The 22,979-nt window shown below is 37.6% G+C and overlaps 2 long non-coding RNA genes across 2 annotated transcripts in view; both read left to right on the forward strand.

The window, feature by feature from the left end:
* LOC104854327 overlaps positions 1 to 5,996 on the forward strand; it is a 17,936-nt gene extending 11,940 nt beyond the window's left edge. The window contains exons 2-3 of the long non-coding RNA XR_778060.1: positions 2,291 to 2,442; positions 5,845 to 5,996. This is a non-coding gene — a long non-coding RNA (uncharacterized LOC104854327). The remainder of the gene's footprint in view (positions 1 to 2,290; positions 2,443 to 5,844) is intronic.
* Positions 5,997 to 8,973: 2,977 nt separating this feature from the next.
* Positions 8,974 to 12,254, forward strand: LOC104854328. Its single transcript, XR_778061.2, has 3 exons — positions 8,974 to 9,068; positions 10,733 to 10,846; positions 12,098 to 12,254. It is a non-coding gene; the product is annotated as an uncharacterized LOC104854328 (long non-coding RNA).
* The last annotated feature ends 10,725 nt before the right edge of the window (positions 12,255 to 22,979 follow it).

Raw genomic sequence — 22,979 nt, forward strand, 5'->3', positions numbered from 1 at the left:
GGGACAAGGGGAAAAAATGAGAACCAAGACCTGGCAGGTAAAGGTACAAGATCCCAGTAATGAATGTAACTGTACCTTCTACCTAGAATGTACCAATAAATTCAATTTAAAAGAAAAAAAAGAAAAACACTTTCTAAAGTTACTCAGTTAATCAATACTGAACTCAAGCACTTTGGAAAAATGCTGAGAGTGTAGAACTAACCTGGTATTGATTTTAATGTAGATCTTATAGTCTAGCAGGGAAAAAAGAGGCAGATATAAGTAACTATGAATTTACATTGTGGTAAAAATATGCAAATAATGGGCTTAAAGAAATAAAGGAGTATGAGCCAAAAAGTTTTATAATATGTAACACTGTACTTTGATCTGAGCTAGGGTAGAAGAAATAAAAGATAAAAAGGAAATCATACCTAAAGGTGGTACTTTTAAGAAGACTACAATTTTGGGTCTCAGTCAAAGTTACCCAAGGTAATCCATTTCACCATTCCCTTAGTTAAATTTAGGGTCCTTCCCTTCTGGATTCATCATACTCAAGATTCTTCAGGATTGCTGAACTCCATAGTTGGCTTAATTGAAAAAGTAAAAGAGCAGAAACCTGATCCTAAAGTAAAGGAACTGGTTGAGAGAATCCAAAGAATGTTTGAATTACCTGATCAGGAAAAAACAACAACAAAAAAAAAAACTGGGCCATAGCTGTAAAACAGGCTACTATCCTTCTGGGGTGTGAGCCACACCTTCCCAGGGTTTCCACAGCTTCAAGAGAAGCATAAATAGTCCCTATTATACAAAATAAGTACCATTCTCTCTTGAGGGTCATCACTTTATGTCCCAAGTATGCACCTCTTAATGTCTACCTAATAAAACCTTAACTGTGTCTCTTAATGACTAGTCCTGGAAATTATTTTCAGCAAAGTTGCAAACTTATTCTAAAAGAAGGGTGGGTTAGGTTCCTTACTTTGGGTTCAGGAACTTCCTTGGATTCAGTCTGGTGACAGATGGAACAGTTTTCTAAAAAAGACTCTCAGATCCAATAATTCAATGATCATGAGAATTCTCATTTAGATATACTCTTCTAATTCAAGACAAAAGGAATTCTCATCTGATGAAAATGCCAAAGTAACATATGAAGTACCAACAATTCCCCAAGAGAATACCTGTAAGACTCAAACAGCTTTCCAAATGTCTCTACTCAGTAGTACACTAGTAACTGTTTAACAATCAACTCTGGGGGTGAGAGGAGCTCTCATCTGTCACCTTTACTTATTTCTGTGCTGTAAATATTCTCATTATGACTGATTTCAAGGTACTTTGAGTTTACTGAACTCTGAGTTGGTAAGCTATGTTCACAATCAGCCCTCACACATAACTAATGACATTTACTTTTTCTAGTCTGTTGGGGTTTTTTTGTTTTTTATGTTTTGTTTTGTTTTTGGTAACAAGGATCAAATTCAGGACCTTGTACTTGCGAGACAAGGCAGTGTGGCACCACTGAACTAAATCCCCTACTTTTACTAGTGAGGAAGGGTACAAGGCCTGACTTTACATCTTGGTTCCAACATTAATCAGCTATAAAAGCTTGGATAAGTTACTCAGACTCTCTGGGCTTTGTTTCTTCCTTTGTAAATTGGGAATACTAATACAATCTGATTGTCTAAGGAATACATTAATTAATATGTGAATAAATTGTTTTGTACCACTGTTGTCTATCAGTGTTAATCATAAAAATTCTATTGAAAATTAATCTTAGGTAACTTTCTAATCACAGTCACCAATCATAAAGACTTTCTGTAAAGTAATATTTATTGTACCTTTTTAGAAATAACCCTACCAATCATTTCCTTCTGAGCACTGCTAAAACTCTAAATGTTAAAATAGGATGATCTCCACACTCATGAAAAAAACTGTTTTTCTGGACCATTATATGAATACTTTGAAATTTTTATCAAACAATCCATTCAGTACTGAGTTTAAAACTTTTTAAAACTTCATTTGACATAGTGCTTACAGATTATACCATTCACTTGAGATTTGGACTTATTCAGCCTTAGCTTAGTCTTAATTACATAGCATCATAGTAGAATATCAAAGTTAGGATGTGACCTTGAACTGCAATTCTGTGTATACTATTTTAATCCCCACTGCCTTTTGCTTCACTTCTGGATCAGAGCATAAACTGAGTAAGGTTCTATCCATCATGATGTTTTTCCATTGCCTCTTTCAGGGCTTGACACATAGTACTGTAATAATTATTTGTTGAATTATGATGATTTAATACTTTTTCCTAAAACAGGTTCCACTAGCTTACTCCCATAAGAATCAAGGATTTCAAAGACAAAACACTGGTGACTATACCCCAGAATAAAAGATCTAGAAAGTTTTGCAGTTAAGCAACCTGTTTAAAATAACTTAAAATTTTCTACTCAAAGAACAAGTCATCACAAGGTAACTATAAATGTTATTACCCAATCCTGGACAATTTTAACTGTATAATGGGTACTGTTAATAACTATACCAGGAATCAGGCATAAATCTGAACTATATCAGATGAATCCTGAGTTATAGTCATCTATCTATGAACATACTTTGGACATGGGTAGAAACATGGAAATTCCCACAACTACTATCACAGAAATCAATCTTTAGGAAACAGTGTTTGCTCTAAGTCCCTAATTTTACTGACAAGGACCAGAAGGTTAAGGAGAAGTTCACTACTTCCCATTGGCATTTCCCTAGAACCCAGTCAAGGCAAAACTCTGAATAAAATCCAGGTCATTGAAATACCATTTCCACATCAATTTTTAATTTTTTCAAAATTCTTGAATCTTGTTCTAGTTGCTTGGCTATCTTTTTTCCAAAAAAAAAAAATTCTAGATTTACATGCTTCTTGAAATATCACTTTGTCATTCAGGAAAGAGTGACTTTTTGTACAACCAAATGCCAATCAGAAGGCAGCTGGGACCCCTCATCTCTTCAGAGATGTAGAAATAATTGTCTTGAGCCCTCAACAGTTCCATGTAGTAGCAAAAGACTAAGGTTCTGCTCCAAAACTTCTGCAAATTTTCCTGGGCCTATTTCTCACAGCCTCCTCTGCAATTTGGGCTCATGAATCCTCTCTGACCTCTGTTAACCCAGATATAAAACTGTTCAGTTCCTCCAATAGAGATTTACTCTAAAAAAACTTTTTTTTTAAGTATTTTGAAAAACATTATAAGAGGGAAAAAGGAAGGATTTACTTCATATATGTTTATATATGTGCACATGGTCCTGAGTCTGCTGTTCTGCCACTAAAACAGACTTTAAGAACACCTGGGCCCCACTCCTCCCCATGCTCAGCAGAGGGTAGGCCTCAGGATGGCTTTTCCAGCCCCTCTAATCTTGGCCCAGAGAGAGCCTCAGTTGCAAGCCTCTAAGTAGCAAATCAAATTGTTCCAGAATCAGGCTGGGGATTTAGCTCAGTGGTTCTGGTACCTGCCTCACAAGTGCAAGGGCCCAAGTTCAATCCCAGGTACAAAAAAAAAAAAAAAAAAAAATTCCTCCAGAACCATCCCGGTTTTCCCCTCTTCTCACCAGTCTTAACCCAGGACCACACTAAGGGGTGCCATTCCCACTGGGCAAAGAGGGCCCAGCAGTTCACCAGCAGTACTGTGCAAACAGACCAAGTTGGGCAGCTGGTGGTCTCTTGCCCTATCACAAGCTATAATATTCCTAAAAATATTTGTTGATTCTTCATCCTATGAATTTTAATGGCTCCCATCTTCTTACAATCTTCTAATTCTTCACCCCTATCTCTATTCCTTTATCTTTCCTCTTTCTATCTTCTCTTTCCCTCTGCACTGGGCATTTAACCATAGAATTATTTCCTCTGTGCTCTTAAAAAACCATAATTTTCCCCTTTCCCTGAAGTCTCAGTATCACCTAACAAGTTTAACTATGCTGTGATACAAGAGTAAAGCAGTGCTGGGGAAAGGGATGCTCTAACCCAGTGATGGCAAACCTTTTAGAGCTTTCAATGACAACACAGGCAGCCTTGGCGATAGCTTCTCCACCCTTGCTCTATCCCAAACATTCTTCCAGTAGAAGATAAAGCACATTGTAAAAGAAATTCAGGTGAAAATAATATTCTGTGCCTCATTAAGCAATTATATAGCTCATTAGAAGGTAAGTGAATTAACTTAAAACAAATGATGGTAAGTCGGACTAGGAGAGCAGCAGTGAAAATGGACAGACATGAGAGAATGTAAGACTTGGACACTGCAGGTATTAGTGGTTGATTGAATAGGTGAGGATGAAGAGGAATAATATAGCACAACCCCTAGTTCTCCAGCTTGGGCAGCTAGCAATTTGCCTCATTTGTAATGATAGTGTACCCTAGGAGGCATCAAACTCAAAGGCAGATATGATGAGATCAGTTTTTTAAATGCTGACTATGAAGTGCCCATGAGACAACCTCTGCAAGATATACCCCAGACAGTTTGATGTGTGCTTTGGTACTCACTGTCAAGTGAGGCACAGGCTTTGGGTTCAGAAATACTTGGCTCTAAACCCCAATATCCCCAAGTATTAAATGTGTACCTCAAACAAGTAGATGAAATTAGCATATCAAAGAGATACCTGAATTTCCATGTTCATTGTACCTAAGTATTCATAATAGCCAAGCTATGCGAATAACTGAAGTGTCCATCAGCAGATGAATTTTCAAAGAAAATGTGTATGTGTGTGTGTGTGTGTGTGTGTATAAATACTATTTAGCCGTAAAGAATGAAACCTTTCACGTGAAGCAAAATGGATGGAACTAGAACACTATGTTAAGTGAAATAAGCCAGATACAGAAAGACAGATACTACATGTTCACACTCATATACAGAAGCTAAAAAAACCATCCTCAAAGGAGAAAAGTAAGAATTGTAGTTAAAGGAGGCTAGGAAGGGTAAGAGGAAAAAGGGAGAGAGGGAGGTTGGATTTAAAAATGGCAAAATACAGGTACACTGAGCAATAGGCTCCTATTGAGTCACTTTCTCTGTGGGCTTCCATTTTCCTTTTATAAGATGTAGGCATTGGATTTGTTGTTCTGTTATATTTCTATGCAACTCTGTGCAACTGTGCACACACACACACATATATATGATTCTCATAAATTTCATGGCTTATAAAATTATTGACACATTCTGTTTAGTGTTTTTATTGTGGATTAAAGGTGTACATTTTTAAGATGTACATGCCTTTCTGATAAATAAGTTCATCACTCAAAAACAGCAACCTAAAAAAAAAGGTGGAGTGAGCTGTGAAAGGTTCAGCTAAGCTTCCAGCTCAGGGACAGCACATTGAGGACTAAGGCACCAACTTGTAGGATTCAGTACATACACTAAACTCACATCTAGTACTATAGCACTGCTGTGGTCTGGATGTTGCCACCACACCCAGTTATATGTTAAAATCCTAACCCCAAAGATGCCGTTATTAGAAGTTGGAACCTTTGGGGTGATTAGCTCATGAGGATGGAGCTCTCAGGAGTGAGATGAGTATCCTTAAAAAAAGATCTGAGATGACTGCAGAACCTGGAAAAGCTGTTGCTGCTATCGATGCATAACATACTGCTATTATTAGTCTTTTTATTTAAATATAAATATATATATATACATATATATAAAATGAATTTTGGGAAACTTTATTGGTGCTGCCAACTTTGGAAAAAGTCATCCCAATTTACTGTGTTGAGTTGGCATTGTACAGAAATGGACAGCCATATTGGTCTAGAAATGTTAATTTATTTTATTTTTGTTTTTATTTTTTCCATGTATAAGGTACAGAATCCCAATGATGAATGTAACTGTATTGTATACCTAGATTGTAGCAATAAACTCAATAAAAAGGAAAAAAAAAAGATCTGAGAGATGCCTCACCCCTTCTGCCATGTGACGACAAAGAAAAAAGGTTCCATCTATAAGAAAGCAGGATCTCGCCAGATGCTGAACCTGCCAGCAACTTCGCCTTAGATTTCCCAGCCTCCTTAACTATGAGAAATAAATATCTATTGTTTACAAGTTACCTAGTCTATGATATGTCATTATATCAGCCTAAATGGACTGAAGTAACTGCTATGTCTCCAGTAATCAAAAACAAAAGTTCAAGAATAACAAGGTAGAGACAGAATTCTCTCTTCTCTTTATTACACTCAGTAATCCATTTGTAGTATCTATTTCCCATCCTACAACCCTATGTTCTGCTGGGGTTTTGGTCCCAATTCCTAGAGAAGCAACACTATTGCCAGGTCACAGTAATAGCTCCCTGAATTGAAAACTGTATCTACCATGGATAATTTGGACACCATGACAGTTGTAGTCAAAGAAAGGAGTTCCTGTACTAGCTAGAATAATTACCATGAGAAGTTAAAATTGTATCAGCACAATGCAGACACGGAGGAACATGTCTATTGCCATGTCTGTTGAACATGTCTATTTACTAAGGAATCTCTTAGTATTTCCATGTCCATAAATGTCACTGGCCAATTATAACAATCATATACCAATAACTGCAAAACAACAAAGAGCATAGAATCCTTAGAATGAAGTGTAGGTCACCCCATAAGGCAACTATATCAGTAAAAGTACCGGGGAGACAAATCTACAATAGACGGTAGAAAGAGATAAGAGACAGCAAGTATAGCCTTAAGACCAGCTGTAGCAGAAGGGACTGTAGTTGCTTTACACCAATGCTCTTGCCTTGGCTCTTCTAGTAAAATTTAGTATTAAGGTAACTCTATGACTGATTGAATTTTTATCTCTACTTCCCAGAACAATGTGATATCCTCTTATTCTAAAACATTAAAAGTTGCTCCTATATTATACTTTGTGAATCAGATATATTTTGAAGGATATAAATAGATATGAATGATGTGATGGGAGGACTTCTTATAAATTTTCAAACTATATTGGATTTTCCTGTCTTCCAGACTGCTGCCACAATTTAATGCAAACTTACGAATTTTTGTTCTCTGAGGCCAAGAAGGTACATTCCACAGATCTGTCTTCCGCCACTTTCTGAGTCAGATTCAACTAAATACCACACCATAGTATGTTGGTTTTGACTGCTGAGAAGCTACCAAAGGTGCTCAATGACACAAAGCAATAGTACTGAGCAACAGATTCTTGAGCAGCAGGCTGTGACCAGTGAGACACAAAAAGTGAGAAGTGGGTAGATAATTTTGTTTTCTTTTGTCTTGGTTGATGTATACAACTACACCAAAGTACTTAGGACTGGATGATTTATAAATGTTAAAAGTTTATTTATCACAGTTTGGGAGGTGGAGAAGATCAAGGTGCCAAAAGGTTTGGTGTCTGCTAGGGCTTGATTTCTGCTTCCAAAATGATATCTTGAATGGTGAATCCTCTAGACAGGGCAAATCCTATGTCCTAACACAGTAGAAGATATCTAAATAGAGAAGGACTAAATACTTCCCTCGAGCCTTTTTACAGAGGTAATAATATATTCGTGGATGCAAAGGCTCCTAATAACCGCCTAACAGCCCACATCTTAGTACCATCTCACTGGCTGTTAAACTTCAACACATGAATTTTGGGAAGGAGGGCCATTCAGACCCAGACCTACTTCATCACACCAGCAGAATGTTCCGAATTGCGCTTCTGCCAGACAGTCTTTCCTAGTGAGTCCACCTGCTGAGGAACATGCTATCATCTTCAGTGTGTGCTGAAGTAACAGTAAGCACATTACCTTGCACTCTTTCTGCCTCACTTCAATTTGTCACTCTTCTGCCCTGGACTTATACGTCACAAATAAAGCATTAGCACATGGTCTTTGCCTTAGGTTCTATTTTCTAAAGAACCCAAGTTAAATAGCTACATCCTCCAGACTCTTGAGTTTATGTATGACCATGAAACTAAATTCTAATCAATGGAATAGGAGAAATTATGCATTATACTTCCAAACTTTGCAATGAAAATTTCTATGCAGGCTTGTCTTTACTTTTTCCTCTACAAACTGGGAAAAGAGAAAAAAGAAAAAGAAAAATGGGGACCACCCTGGGACCTATATCTGGCAAAGCTATTATTGCTGCAATGTCTGGATGACCAGGTGGGAAGAAAGCTGCCTACTGACTTGTTCACATTTCCACTTCTATTACAAAAACAAAAGATAAAGTTCTATAATAGTGTTTGGATCGCTGTATAGCTGGGCTCTTTTTACTACAGCATCCAGAATACTCTAGTTAGTAACCGAAGTTGTAATTAAACCAATAACTACAATTAGTGAAGGTCAAGATTCCTAAAAAGACACAGTGCTATGTCTGGAAGTCATATTTTTACTTTTTGGATGTTTGTTTGGTTTTGGTTTTGTCCTGCTTATCTGGAACCATATTTTAATTGTAAATTTATATAAATGAAGTAAAACACCAAAGTCAGGAAACATTTTTTTTTCCAAAATTCAGTTAATAGGCCCTTTTCAAAAGGCATTTTCACTCCCTTACCTTCCGACCACGTTCCACACAACCCTGAAAAAAAAAAAAAGATCTGAACTGGCAGATGCGCATCAGCATACACATCTTTGTGCTGGTTTTACTAACAAAGGCTACCATCCTAGGAGTGCAAGAGAAATTAAGACCGATATAACCACTGAAACTAACATAAAACTTCATTTCCACACTAAATGTTACCCATGAATGAAAACAACTTCTCTCTAAAAAGTATAAAAGTCCCAAGGGGACAAATACTTCATTTTTTTATATTATATTAGTTGATGTCCTCTCAACTCAAAAATGTAGGGGACAGTGGTGCATAACCATCGCTTCCACTGGCAATCACTGCTCAATTTGCTCAATGTTTTACACAACCTAAATACTTCCACCCAGTTCATTCTCTGCCTTCCTCTGACCCTCACAATCATCCCATAAAGGTAAGCCTGTGATAAAGGGGAAATAGTAAACTTCCTGTCTTTCTGCTCCTGCACGGCATTCAGGAAGAACAGATGCTGGACAAGCCATGTGCTGAGAATGGATGACAGCATCACACCGAAAAACTTTGAAGGAGGGACAGACCAAACCAAAGGCCAGGGAAGGGGTGAGTCAGGAATAATAGATGAAATCAACATCTGGGGCTTCTTGCTAGGAAGAGGCAGGGGGAGGAGAGCACAAAGGAAACTTTCTACATCATCTTTGTTCACTGATCAGACAGTAAGTTTATTGAGAACTTACCATCTACCAGGTACAGTCACTAGGAACTCTGTGGTATATGAAATAATTAGGTATCTGTTCTTACAGAGCCTGTGGCCTAGTTTGGAACTTCCATACTATACTTTCTCTAAGCCAAAGATGCCGAGGGATTTTCGAATACATTTCTGAGCAAAGCGAATTATAAAAGAAGTGATTTTTATGTGTTTAGACATTGATTATAAAGCTTCTAACAGCTTTTGTGGTTTCAGATGTAAATCTCGTGACCCTGAATTTGAACTAAAAATCAAAACACAAGTTCTGCTAAATAGTAATTCCAATCCAGTTCCTGGATTCTTTTTGTTCTTAAAATCTTTAAGCACATTACCCATTAATGTACATTCATTTAAGTACATTCCATACATTAGCAGTAGAGCTCCATCTTCAGTCTAAAAAAAAAGTTCAAAACCATTAAACAAGGTTGTATATCCATTCTTTCATTTTGTTTATATATATAAAATGTGTTATATATAAACAAATACACAAAATAACAGAATGAATATGCAACCTTTTAAATATTTACATATTCATATATGGTACCTATGTATATTTATATATATTTATTAGGGACCCACTATAAATCACTGTAAATGTATAGATTAGTCAAGGTTCTCTAGAGAAACTGAATGGGTGGGGGAGGGGTGACTGGCTTCAAGAATCGCTTACACAGTTACGGAAGCAAGTCAGAGGACAAGGAAAGCTGGTGCCACAATTCAGCCAAGTCCAAAGGCCCAAGAACTAGAAGCATTTTGTCTGAGGGCAGGAAAAGGTGTACCTCAGGTTGAGCAAATTTGCTCTTCCTCTGCCTTTTTTATGCAGTCCCTCAGCACACTGAGTAATGCCCATCCGTACTGGTGATAAGTGTAGTTAACACCTAAAATAACCATCAAAGTCTGTGTTTGCTGTTTTTGGCCATCTCTACCAGCTACCACCAAAAGGGCAAAAAAGAAAGCAAGCCTTCCCTAATGGAATTTACCTTTACCTCCTGGGGAAAAGTTTCAATCATTTTAAATAAAATATAACAGATTTATTAGTGAAAAGTACTAAAGGGAAAAATAAAACAGGAGAAGGAGAAAGGGTGTGTTCTGGTAGAGTTTACAATTTTTGATAGTAAAGCAGTAACAACAGGTGAGTAAGTACTAGAGGAGGGGAAGGGAAAGTGTTTCCATGTGAGGTTACATAAGTGCGAAGACCTACAGTGGGAGATTGTTGCCCTGTCTGTGCTGCACCAATGAGGCCAGTGGGCTGGAGTAGCATCAGTCAGGGAATGAGAACAAAGGTCAAAGGAAAAATGAGATGAAAGATCATGCAAAAACTTTGTCTTTTACTCAGTCGCCGTAAAAACTTTGGATTTTACTCAAAGTAGGATAGAAAGCCATAGGAGGGTGCTGAGGATAAGGAAAACACAGTCATTTTAAACATTTTAAAAGAATTGTTCTGTTTTGCTGAGACTGAACTGGTAGTTAAAGGGAGAAGCACTGAGGCAAGCCACATATAATGTTCTTCTTCCAACAGTCTCAGAGATAGCTGTGGCTTAAACCAAAGCAGCAGTGATGGAGATATTAACATCTGGCCAGTTTCTGCATTATTGTGAAGATGGAGCCAACAAGATGCTCTGACAGATCTGAGGTAGGTTGTGAGAAAAAGATAAGATCCAGTTATGACCCCCCCCAACATGTGGCCTGACCAAAAGAAAGAACAGATTGCCATTTATTGCAATGAGGAGAGACATTATGAAACCTCGAAACAAGAATCCATAAGAGCTGTAAATTACAAGTCATGTCTACCTCTGTGAAAATTGTAATATAAAAATGGAAATCAGTTTTACTTCTTCTAAATAACAGCAAGGAAAAAGCACTATGAAGTCAACAGGTAAATAGCGATAATTTTTTTTAATCAACAAGAAAGGGTAGGGCCGGGGATTTAGCTCCGTGGTTCGGTGGCCTGCCTTGCAAGCGCAAGGACCCGAGTTCAATCCCCGGTACCACAAAAAAGAGAGAGAGGGTAACAAGTCGTCATAAACCTATCATCCTGGATTTATTCCTATTTCCCTATAATACTGTTTAATGTATATCAATCAGGCTATCTTAGTTTGGGATTCCTGAAAAGCAGATTCTGCTGCAAGTATTGAGTTTATTTAGGAAGCAATGTTCAGGGAGCAGGAGCATAGGGATGCACGAAAGGAGGGGAAAGCAATACAAATGTGTGGCACTGTGACCCTTTTGGTAACTAAGGCTTAGTTCCATTGGGGGCTGTCTGAGAAAACATGTAAAATGCATCCTAGAATTGCCCGTGATACTTTGGGCTATCTTCCACTGCCTTCAACCTCCATTCATTGAAGACTGCCTACACAAATACTAACTCCATCCATGAAGTGTCTCTGTTGTGTGAGCACACTTTCTAGGCACCAGAGAAAACCCTGAGGCAAAAATGCGTAGTACTATCATCATATTCATTTAAGATGGGACAAGGTCAATATGCACGAAACTATCTAACCCATCTATCCCTAAATCAGGTGAATGGAATTAATATGAGAAAATGAAAAAGTGGAACAAAGTCTTTGAAATAGAGAGGGATGGAGAGGTTGGAGGGAGGGCAGGGGAATGGGAAAAAAAGAAGAGCCAAGATACATCATGTAAAGATACAAGATCCCAATGATGAATATAATTGTAATGTATACCTAAAATGTACCAATAAACTTAATGGCAGAAAATAAATAAATAAATAAAATGGGATAACAACTTTTAAGAATCAGGTGAGAAGGCAGAGGCACGTGGTACAGTAACCACCACGCTGGGTTAAACATGCCTCCTTCAACCTGGTGTGTGACTTCAGCTTTCCACATTTCATTTGTCCTGTTTTCCTTCCCACCACCCACAGCATTTCCCGAACACCCTACTGCTTTCTTCTCACCTGTGAACTATGACCAGCAAAGACCAGATGAAATCTCACTTCAAAAAACCTAGGACTATTCTCAATTGGAAGTTCCTTTCACTCTTCTTACTGCCCACAGCATGAATTAACTTTGTACAGTTAACTTCAATCCTTTTTGAATATTTAATCTTTAAATATGCTTTAACTTTGCCAAGCACATCATAAATCCGTAAGGATCAGAATCCTTTGTATTCTCTTTTTATTTAACCTACTCTATACAAGGTGAAGTAGACTTTCTTTGGTAGCAAAGGGCGGGCAAAGACAGTAACTAGGATAGCTGGGTATTATGGTCACTAGTGTATTAGTCATTTATTTTCTCATCACTGGAACAACATACCCGATACCCACAACTTAAAGAAGAGAGCTTTATTTGCCTCAAAGTTTCCAGTGAATTCAGTCCATAGTCAGGTGGTGGAAGGGCCTGGCAGAAGACAGCTGCTTATGCCATGGCAGAAAGAAGAGAGAAAGGAAGAGCCAAGAACAATACTCCCTTCTGGGTCAAACCCCAGTGACCCACCTCCAGCTATGCCCCACCTCCTTGCAGTAGATTCAGCTACTAAACTCATCAATGGATGGATCTCCATGATCTAGTCACCTTCCAAATACATGAGATTTGGGGGAAACACTTTAGATTTAAACTCTAACAATTAGCCTTTTAAGTTACTTCATAAAGTTACTTAGGAGAATAAGCTTCCCCACCACCAGCCAATGACAGGCAGAACAGGCAATTTCATATCTATAAATACTGGGAATACTTATACTGCTTGAAAGTCTTTAAGAACTCTCAGACTAAGATTTTCCTAATGGACACTTTTGAAATACAGGAACGGATATATCTTGAAATAGTACTAGGTTAGTTTACACATTAAATATATCTTTCTGCTAATTAAGGTTTCAGGTATAGATTGGAGGAGGGCAAAAGCCAGGGAACTTCACTCTTGAGAGCTTGTTTGGAGGGTCTAGCAGGGGAGTGCGGCAACTCCTATACCCTTGATGGAGGAAACAATGGGCCTCCTCTATGGGCGTGACCATCCTCTTAAACCAAGTGCAGCTTCAGGAGGGAAGCACATGGAGCAATGAGGGAGGAAAGGAACAGCAGTCTAGCAGCCAGATCAGCCGAATCAATCCTGGCAATCAATGGGATGACAGATGTTGCAGCCAGATTACCCTCACATCCAGGAACTTCAATCTTCATAGATGGTGTGACCATCAGTCCTAATATGTCAACTTGCGTGGATTAAGGCTAAAAAATTAGTAAAGCACATTTCTCAAATATGTCTGGGTAGTGTTTCCAGAGATGGTTGTCATGCAGGTCAGCAAACTCAGGAGAGAAGACCTACCCTGATTGTGTGTGCACCATCCAGTAGACTTGTGGCAAGGGCAGAATGAAAAAGAAGTCTATCGCATCTTTTAGAAGCTCCCACTCTCTTGAGTAGGTACATCTTTTGCCTCTCCTGTCACCTGTGGATATTAGGATTTAATTTCATCAGCCTTCCAGCACAGGCTTATATAAGTGACTCTCCAGAGAGTATCCAGGTCCTTGATCTCATATTTGTGGTGCATCTTTGATCCCTATTGTTCTACGGCTTTCAGCTTCCTGGGCTTGGCTGTTATTGAATCCTCTGGCTCTCCAGCACACAGACAGCCATTGTGGATTGTCCTGCCTCTGAACCCAGAAGTGTAATAAATTCCCTTGCAAAGTTATGTGAAAATACATATTTTCTATCAATTCTGCTCCTCTACAGAACTCTAACCAATGCAGATGATGTACTGCAAATAAAATACTATGCTAGCACAAGGAAAATGGGTACAGTGCCTACTTCTTCTCTTAATCGTATCTGGTAACAATATGTAATATACACCTAAAAGAAGAGTGAGAAAAGCAGAAAGGGGAAGAAAAGCATTACTGGATGTGATAATGTCTTATGATTATGTTATTTTTAATATCCGTATCAGAGATGCATACTGATATATTATTGATGTATGAAATACAGTGAATCCAAATTTTACTTTAAAATATATTAGAATAAAAGATCACAAAATATTGATATGCATTAAAGTGAGGTTATGGGTACATGAGTAAAATCTCTATTCTGTATATTTGAGAATTTTCAATAAAATATTTCTCCAAAGAGCTACATACTGGATCAGAAAGTTGTTTACAGCTGAGGTACCAAGCTGTGCACCTCTAAGTGCAGCAGCTGCTACAACACCAATAAATAGAAATTTCACGAACCTTCATAGCCCATCATCGCTGAGGCACTGCTGCATGGAGGGGGAGGTTTCCCCACACCAGGGGAAGGGGAGTCCCAGCCAAACGAAAAATGTAGCAGTTTTGGTTCTTTGCACAAACTTCTCCCAGCTCCCACCTCTCCATCTTGGTACAGTTGCCAGAATATCAAATCCATGGAGCATCTTGCTCTTCCCCACACTTACAGCTTCAAGTACCTTACTAGCCACAAACTCACCTTCTTGTTAATTTATGCTCATCTACCTCCACTAGTTCAATACATTTCAACAAGTACATGACCAACTGTAGTAAGGATCATTTCCCATTCATATTACTTATCTAAGTTTTTCTACAGTACCATGAATATCTCCTCTTTTCCGTAATAAGTATCATTCTACCTGCTATTGTCTGTCTTTCTAAATTTATGTTCCCCTAAAAAATGAGCCCATATCTACAATGGCCCAAACCCTGTATCAACCAGTCCTTCCTTCACTCCCCATCTCCCCCAGGAGACCGAGCCCAGTGCTGGGCAGAGGGCTAATGCCTAGCAAGCACTCCTTAGTATTAGGAACTGAGGTAAATCTTGAGATTTGAAAGTGAAAATTTCCTGCACTTATGTAATAAACAATTATTATGTAATTATGTGTTATGTCCTGGATTTACAAAAATTAATAAAGGATCAACATTAATGAAAATCAGAGTATAGTAGGAGATATAAATGCATAAACAACTGCTACATGTTGCTTTAAATATATATATATTACAGATACTAAATAAATAAAATTGCTTTGACATCTTAGACTTAGAAGGTGAGAATATGAGGTTTCCAAAGCTCAACAAGGCACTTTGTGAGACACAGGTAAAGAACTGGAGATATAAATATAAATTAGAAAAACTGTGTGAAACTAAAAGGAATAAAGGCAAGCCATAGAAGATAAGGTTGAAGAAGTACAATATGAAGGTATTTAGCGCTATAAATTTTGAGATTTATTCGATGGAAAATAGTCACTGTAGGCTTTTAAGAAGAGCTGTCAAACTATCTGCATTTTAGAAAAATTACCCTGGAGTGGAGTAGTTTTTGACTTTGAAGGTTCTGGGTAAGGCAATTTCAGCAAAGCAACAGAGGCAGCATCAGCAGATACTGATGACTGCAGCTGTCAAAAGGAGAAAAGATACCCAAAAGGCAGTGCAGTGAGTGATCCATAAATGGATTCACCAACCCGATTTAAAGTCACTCCTCCCAAAAAAGTTGTCATGAGAGTTTGTTGGGGGAAATCTGGGAGCAGATGACAAACAACTAAGAAATACACCCCCAAATGGGAAGGGGACCTGGATAATGAGGGAAAGGGGAAGGTGGGGGACTGGGGTCATAAAAATGATCAAAATGTGATATTTATATGTACTAATTCCTCAAGATCAATTATGCATCATAAACATATACTACTAAAAATAATTTTTTAAAAGAATGAAAGCTCTCTGGCTGCTAGCACTGCCTTATGGAATTTTTAGGGTTTAGAGAATTTTATCCTAAAATTTTTAATGTGATTATGAGATTGAATGTTATTTAGATAAATGAACCATTTAATAGTGACGGCTTATATGCCAGAATTATTCTGTTGGCTGCTCTGGAATTGAATTTTCTTTCTTTCTTTTTTTTTTTTTTACTGGGGATCTAACTCAGGGCCTTGCACTTGCAAGGCAGGTGGTAGCACCACTGAGCTACATCCCAGGCCCAGGTTCATTTTATTTTTAGTGCTCAGAGAAAGTTAGTTTAGGCCAAGTACTTTGTAATCCTTTTTTGGAAATCAAGTTTTATATGGTAAGGTCTTACCAATATATATCAGTATGTATGACAAAGATGCCAGAAACAAATGTGGTTAGCTAACTAAGAGCTTATTCACACTAATGTAAGTATACTTTATTCTAAGGTGATGTGGAAGACAGAATTCATTTTTCCAGAAAAAAGCCAGTTAATTGTTTTAGGCATACAAGTACAGGACTACAACTTACTTTTCATTTGATGTATATACCATGCAGAACTCCTGTCAATAACTGTTGAGTAGTTAATGCAGCCTTCCTTTTTTTGGAGCTTTGACTATTTTTACCCATCTGTTCAGAAACTTCCAAGGACCGAGAGACTATTTCCAGCTTTTCTAAGCATTTACTACTCCCTACTCAGCATCTTTTCCAAAATATGCCTGAATCTAAAATTGCCCTTTTCTCTTTCTCCAATTCCCTCCAAACATGAGCACTATTTCATCTTCTAAGGTAAGTGTAAGAGAAAAAGCAGTCAAAATGCTTAGACCAGTTCACGCTAAACTGTAGGTAGTAGGGAACATAATTTTCATAATAGTTTTTAGAAAAATCTGTGGTTCCATATGGATTTTTGATGGGGGGATGCATGAAGGAGTTACTTTTGAAGTGTAGGAAGTCTTATTTTTCCTCATTTATTCATGTGGGCTGGATCCCCTACTTTCAATTTTTCTTCCTTATGGAGATTCTCTTCTGAACTAAAGCCAATACATACTTATCCCCAGGTCACCAGCTCATAAATAAAGAATCTCATCAGGAAACTTGGCTTGGTATTACATTTCTTGCAATCTGTACTTGAGTTCCTTCTCTAAAGCTATGTTCTTATATTTGAAATCTTTCTAGACAAGCCTTTATGGCTTCTAGTAAAGATAAAAGTTATATTGATTTTCTATTGCATTGTTATCTTTGTCAAACAGCAAAATGTCTAGCTAGGAAGTTAACATTAGGTAGAAATAGTGGTGGAGTAGTGACTATAATGCATACCCTCTTACAAGAGTTAATTAATATGGAGATCACAAAGAAGGGTGTTACATCTTCAGGACATTACATTCTAACATTAACTCATTGCATTGAAAATCTCTAAAAGCATCCATTAGAAAGCAAACCATTAGAAAATACCACACACACACACACACACACACACACACACACACACACACACACACACACACACACACACACACACACACACACACACTGTTTCTCATTAATGCTGTTACAGGCAGTTCTGCCTCCAGCTTCAGTACAGATTGCTGTTTCTTCACAACAGATGAAATCATGATTTGCATTTCCTTCCCTTCCATTCCTTTCCTTGAAACAATACTGTAAGAAATATATGCTTTTTTAAATACTAGACACACTCAGCAGTGTGTGCAGACAGTGGAATTCCCTTAAGCTGCAAGCTGATACAGAGGGACTCTGCTTTCCTTTCATAAAGCTCACAGTGTCTCAAAGCTAATGAATCACAGCAATAAGGTGTAATAAACTGAAGAGAATGTCCCTTCTGCATGCTATGACAGAACTTGGTTTTCAGACTTGGTGTGCTGAGTCCCAAACCTGTGCTACATCCCTGCTGCAAAAACTAAAAGGCAAGCACAAAATTTATAACGGGCCCCTGAAAAATCAAACCTTGGTTATAAAGTCAAATTCCACTATCTTATTCTCTCAGCAAATCTTCAGTGTGTTTCTTCTCTGTGCCAGGCCTCATCTGGCTCAGGTGATAACAAAGGTGAACAGTGACACAGCATCCTTTCCTTCCTTGCCCAGGCTCATAGTTTGATGAAGTAAGTACATGGTCAGAATACAGTACAATGTGTGCTGTGGCAGAGAGGTTGCAAATATGAGCAGAGGCTCCTAACCCACCTAAGTGGGGTGAGCAGTGCAGGGAGACATCAAGAAAAGCTTCTTGGAAAAGAAGGGATCTGAGAGGAGGGGTCTTGTTTTTTACTTATGGTAGTTTTTGTTTCTCTAATATTTTATTTTACTGCAATTTCAGGCTTACAAAAAGTTGCAACAATACAAAGAATTTTCCTATACCCATTATCTAGATGTACAATTTTTTGCACCAAAAAATAAACATCTTTTTAAAAAAACTATTTGAGAGTAACTTGCAGAAATGATTGCTCTGAAATACTCCAGCATGCTTCCTAAAAGCAAGAACATTTCATTCAATAGTCTACAAGTAACAAAGTTAATACTGACACAATACTATTATGTTATCTACAGATCTTATTCAGACTTCATCGTGCCAATGTATATTTTATAGTCAGAGAAGTTCCCAGGCCAAGCACTGCATTCAGTTGCCACATCTATCTCTTCAGCACCTTACAGTCTGGAACAGCTCTGAAAACCTTTCTTTCACTTTCACATCCTTGTCCCTTTTGATGTCCATAGTTCAGTTACTGAGTTGAATGTTTCTCAATTTGGATTTGTCTGATATTTTCTCATGATTATATTTAACGTCAGCATTTTTTGCAGAAATACCACAGAGCTAATGTTGTATACTCACATGATTAAGAGTCATCCTGCATAATCTATTGCTATACTAATTTATTTTTACATGTGTTCCTGGGAGAATGGAAAGTAGAAGGAAAACTGACAAGACATCACATTATTAGATAGTAATTTTTCAGTCCTCACTAAGTGCCAGTTATAGTTCTAATCATCCAATTGTCCTTTTCCCATTTTTCAGATGAGAAAAACTGAGGCACAAAGAGGTCATGAAGCTAGCATGTGAGGCTGCCAAGATTTAAATCAAGGCATTCTGTCAGCAGAAGGAACTTGGTGAAAGCAAAAGCCTTACAAAAGAAAGTTTTAGAAAACAGTACTCAGCAACTGGTCCAAGAAACTGCAATTAGCAGAATGTAGCTTATGGTTGTGGCACGCTTGCCCTCTACCGGATACATCTAGTTATTGCATTATTTGACTTTTCCACTCAATTGGCTAGGGAAGGGGGCTGGGTGAACGGAAGAGAACCTTGCTGCAGAGCAAGGCCCACCAAAATTTCTGCAAACCTCCTGAATTATGCTTGACCTATAAACATGTTTCAGGAAGAATTTGGCATTCCTTCCATATTTTTTCTCTGTGCACCACACACCCACACACACACCTTCTAAAGGTTGCTCAGTAGCCTAAATCCTAAGTCCTGTTCTCAATTCTTTTATGAAACTTCCCTGGATAAATTTTTTTAATCATGACAAATTTGGAAGCCACTGAAGCAACAAGGAAGCTAAAGTTGAATTAATCAGAATACAATCCACAGACAAGACAATCAATGCAGCTGAGGAAACCTGTAGGGAGGATGTTTGTCCCTGAAAAATATTTGAAAAAGATCCAACGATGCTGAAGCAAAGTCATCTCACAGTGGGCTCTGAAGAGCCAAGTAAGATCAAATCACTAGGCAAATAAGATGATGAAGAGGAAAAATTCCTCTGAATGAATCATAAGTAGTCTCTATTTTTCAATCAAATTCCCCTTCTCTTTGCAGATAAAAGCCTGTCCCTGTGAGATTTAGAAACCCCTGGGGCTTCTACAATATTCCATTCTTTTCTCTAGTAAGGGAAAGAACTGAAGGTAAAATAAAGCCAAAAGACAATGGAATGATCTTAAAAGGATAGAACACTGATTTATTTCATATATACCACAAATGGACCTGGCAAAACGAAAATGTGTTTAAATTACTCAAAACTACATACTATTGGCAATTTTGTTCTTTTGCTCGGTGGCAAATACAGATATGACAGTGGCCATTATTAAGCCATTTCCAAGCTCCAAAAGGAGGGAGATCTTTACTGGGGTTTTGAGAATGCTGATGCAAGGAAGTCCTATGTGAATATTAACTTAAGTTTTAGGCACTTGTCTATCAGACTGAAAGACACAAATATATTTGCATATAGCTGCGATCAGGTGGAGGGTTGAAACCTTTGCCCCCAGATCAAAACAACTCAGTGGATAAATGCCTTGCAGGAAGTAGTTAGACTAAGACTGTGACCTCAAGAACTTGTTTATTTTAATAAAGCATCAAGAGGTCCATGAAGAATTAATCAGAAATCTATAGCTTTAGTCAATCTGCAAACAAGTCTGTTACACCACTTACCTGCTTCCCTACTACTGCTGCATAACAAACAGTCACAAAACATTGGAGGCATATGGCATGAGCATTTATTTACTGCCCATTTCTGGTGCTGTCAATGAGATGGCTCTTCTGGTATTACCTGGACTCAGTCACATGTCTGAGACTGGTAAAACTGTTTCAGATCACCTCTTAGCTAAGCCAGCAATGTTCTCATGATAGTTCTCAGCAAGGAAACATACTAAAACAGAATGTCTTCTTGGACTTAGGCTCAGATATGGCATGCTGTCATTTCTGCTGGATTTTGCTGGCCAAAGCATATGCACAAAAAAAGCCCAGATGAAAGGGATATAGACTCTGTCTTTTCATTGAGAAGAAATGCAACAACAGGGCAAAGCATGTGGATAAAGGAATAGGAATAAAACTAGAGGCCATAACTGGAATCTGCTACAAGCAGGACCAGAAAAACAGTAAAATCTATTAGATAACTCTAATTTCCCATACTTTATATACACTCATCTCAACAAATGCTCTACAAACACTGGTTCTTCTAGTTTGTCCAGTAATATTTTTTTAAAAAGGAAGTTCTTAACAAGGATAAAAAGTCCTAGAGTACCCTAGCTATCTGAAAATATTATTCCAAGCCTTTGTATCTGAAATAAATTGTCACTTCCATTAGTCTCTCATTGGTTCCTTGTGCAAATTTAATTCAAGAACAGTCCAAAGTTTAAGAAAAAGGAAAATATTTTTACTTTTTCTTCTAATATATTACAATCTTTAGTCTAAAAATGTGTTTTAATCTGTAAATATTTTCATCTAGTAATATACAATGAAATGAAATCTAAAAACTTAATTAAAAGTTAATTTCATTAGTAGTTGCAATAATTATCTTTCTGGGTGAAAAAATACACATGCTATTTGGAATTTCACAATTGTAATAAAGAACTGAAAAACTTTTTCTCCTTTCTTTGTTTATTTGGCCATGTTGAATTCTCTTATGCAGTATCTTCATATCATGACTATATATATATATAGTTCTCAAATTACAAGGTTTTAACCACATCATGACTTCCTTTTTCATCTATTTCCATTTCACAACTGCTTTTTTACCTCTCTAAAAATAATATATAAATCAAAAATATTATGACACCATTTTCCTCAGTATGTACATGTATAAATGTAATTTAATGAAATAATATATTTAGTAATTGTCTTTACTACATTCCAAATTCCATCGCAAAGATCAAGGACAAACCTTTACCTTGTTCTCCCATCCAAGTACAAACCAAGCCCAACACTGCTTAGCTTCTGAGATCAGACAAGATCAGGCACGTTCAGAGTGGTACGTCCATAGACCTTTGTTCTTTTTTCTTTCATTTTCTTTTTACACCTGGTCTAAACCAAAACTAGAAGTAATAATATAATGTGTCATAACAAATTTCTCATGGTAGTTCCATCTTCCTGGATTGATATATAAGGAAGTCCAATATTGCCCCAAAGGATAGGTACACATTTAAAATATTAAACACTTCACAAAAACAAATATGGACATAATGTGGGATTCTCTGCTTCCCCCACTAAATCTCTTAATGTAGCCACTTGAACTCATTTCACTATGTACAAGTTCTTTTACTCTACCTGACAGTCTGCCTATTTTTTCATATACTGGAATGTAAAAAAAAAAAAAAATCATCTGAGGCCAACCCCTTTGGCCCTGCACAACAGAGGAGCTCAGCCACGCGGGCACCAACTAAGTGGTGTCTGTGCCATCTCTCCCCCGTGAACAACAGAAAGAGGGTCTCTCTGAGGCTCCTAGATGAAAATTGAAGCCCACCAGAAAAGTGAAGAAAATCTGTGTGATAAAGGCACACCACACCACCATAGTTTGTAAGTTGGAGGGACCAGCACCTCACAAGAGAACCTGGTCTAACTTCAGAGGAAAAGACAGCGGTAACCTGCAGTATATCCTTGCAGAGATCGACCCTGCAGGAAATCAGAGATCTCAACTTGGGCCTTGCAGACAGAAATCAGCCTGAACCTCAGGGAACAGCTGATGGCTTGCTGAGACTAATTAACTTAGATCTACACACTCCTGCCCATGCTGTCTATTGGATCAACAGAGGCATACCCTGAAGGAGGCCAGCTATTTCTACTTGTATTTTTTATTTTTAAAGTAATATTTTTCTCTTATCTTTAATAATTTTAAATTTTTTTCCTTTTTCTTTTAATTTTTTTTCTTTTTGATCTTTTTCTTATCTTCTTTTCTCCCACCTTGACCTTCACTTCTCTCCCTTTTTGTATCTGTTCCTACTCTAATTCAAATTTATTTTCTTTCTTTTCCCTTTCTTCTCTTTTTCCTTCTCTCAATTTCCATTAGTTTTAAAAGAAAGTTATTATACTCGCTAGCCTCCCTGTTGCTGTTAGTTTGTTCTGTTCTTGTTTATTTTTTGTTCTGTCTTCTCCTCTTCTCTTCATCACCTTTCTAGAGTTTGTGTGAGCTTCCTGTGTCCTCTGACCTCACATCTAACCATTCTCCATCATGTCTATCCCTCCCTCCCCAACTCCTTCTAAGACCCCAACCTGAAGGGTAAAATTACTATAATGAAGAGTTTATTCACTATAAACATATTTTGGGCTGGTCCTCAATTTTTACTTAATTCACACAGTTAAAACTGATACATTAATAACTACCACAAACTGTCAATTTCTAAACT

Source organism: Fukomys damarensis, unplaced genomic scaffold (genome assembly GCF_012274545.1).
Source record: "Fukomys damarensis isolate Sample0158 unplaced genomic scaffold, DMR_v1.0_HiC HiC_scaffold_28, whole genome shotgun sequence".
Classification (NCBI taxonomy): Eukaryota; Metazoa; Chordata; class Mammalia; order Rodentia; family Bathyergidae; genus Fukomys; species Fukomys damarensis.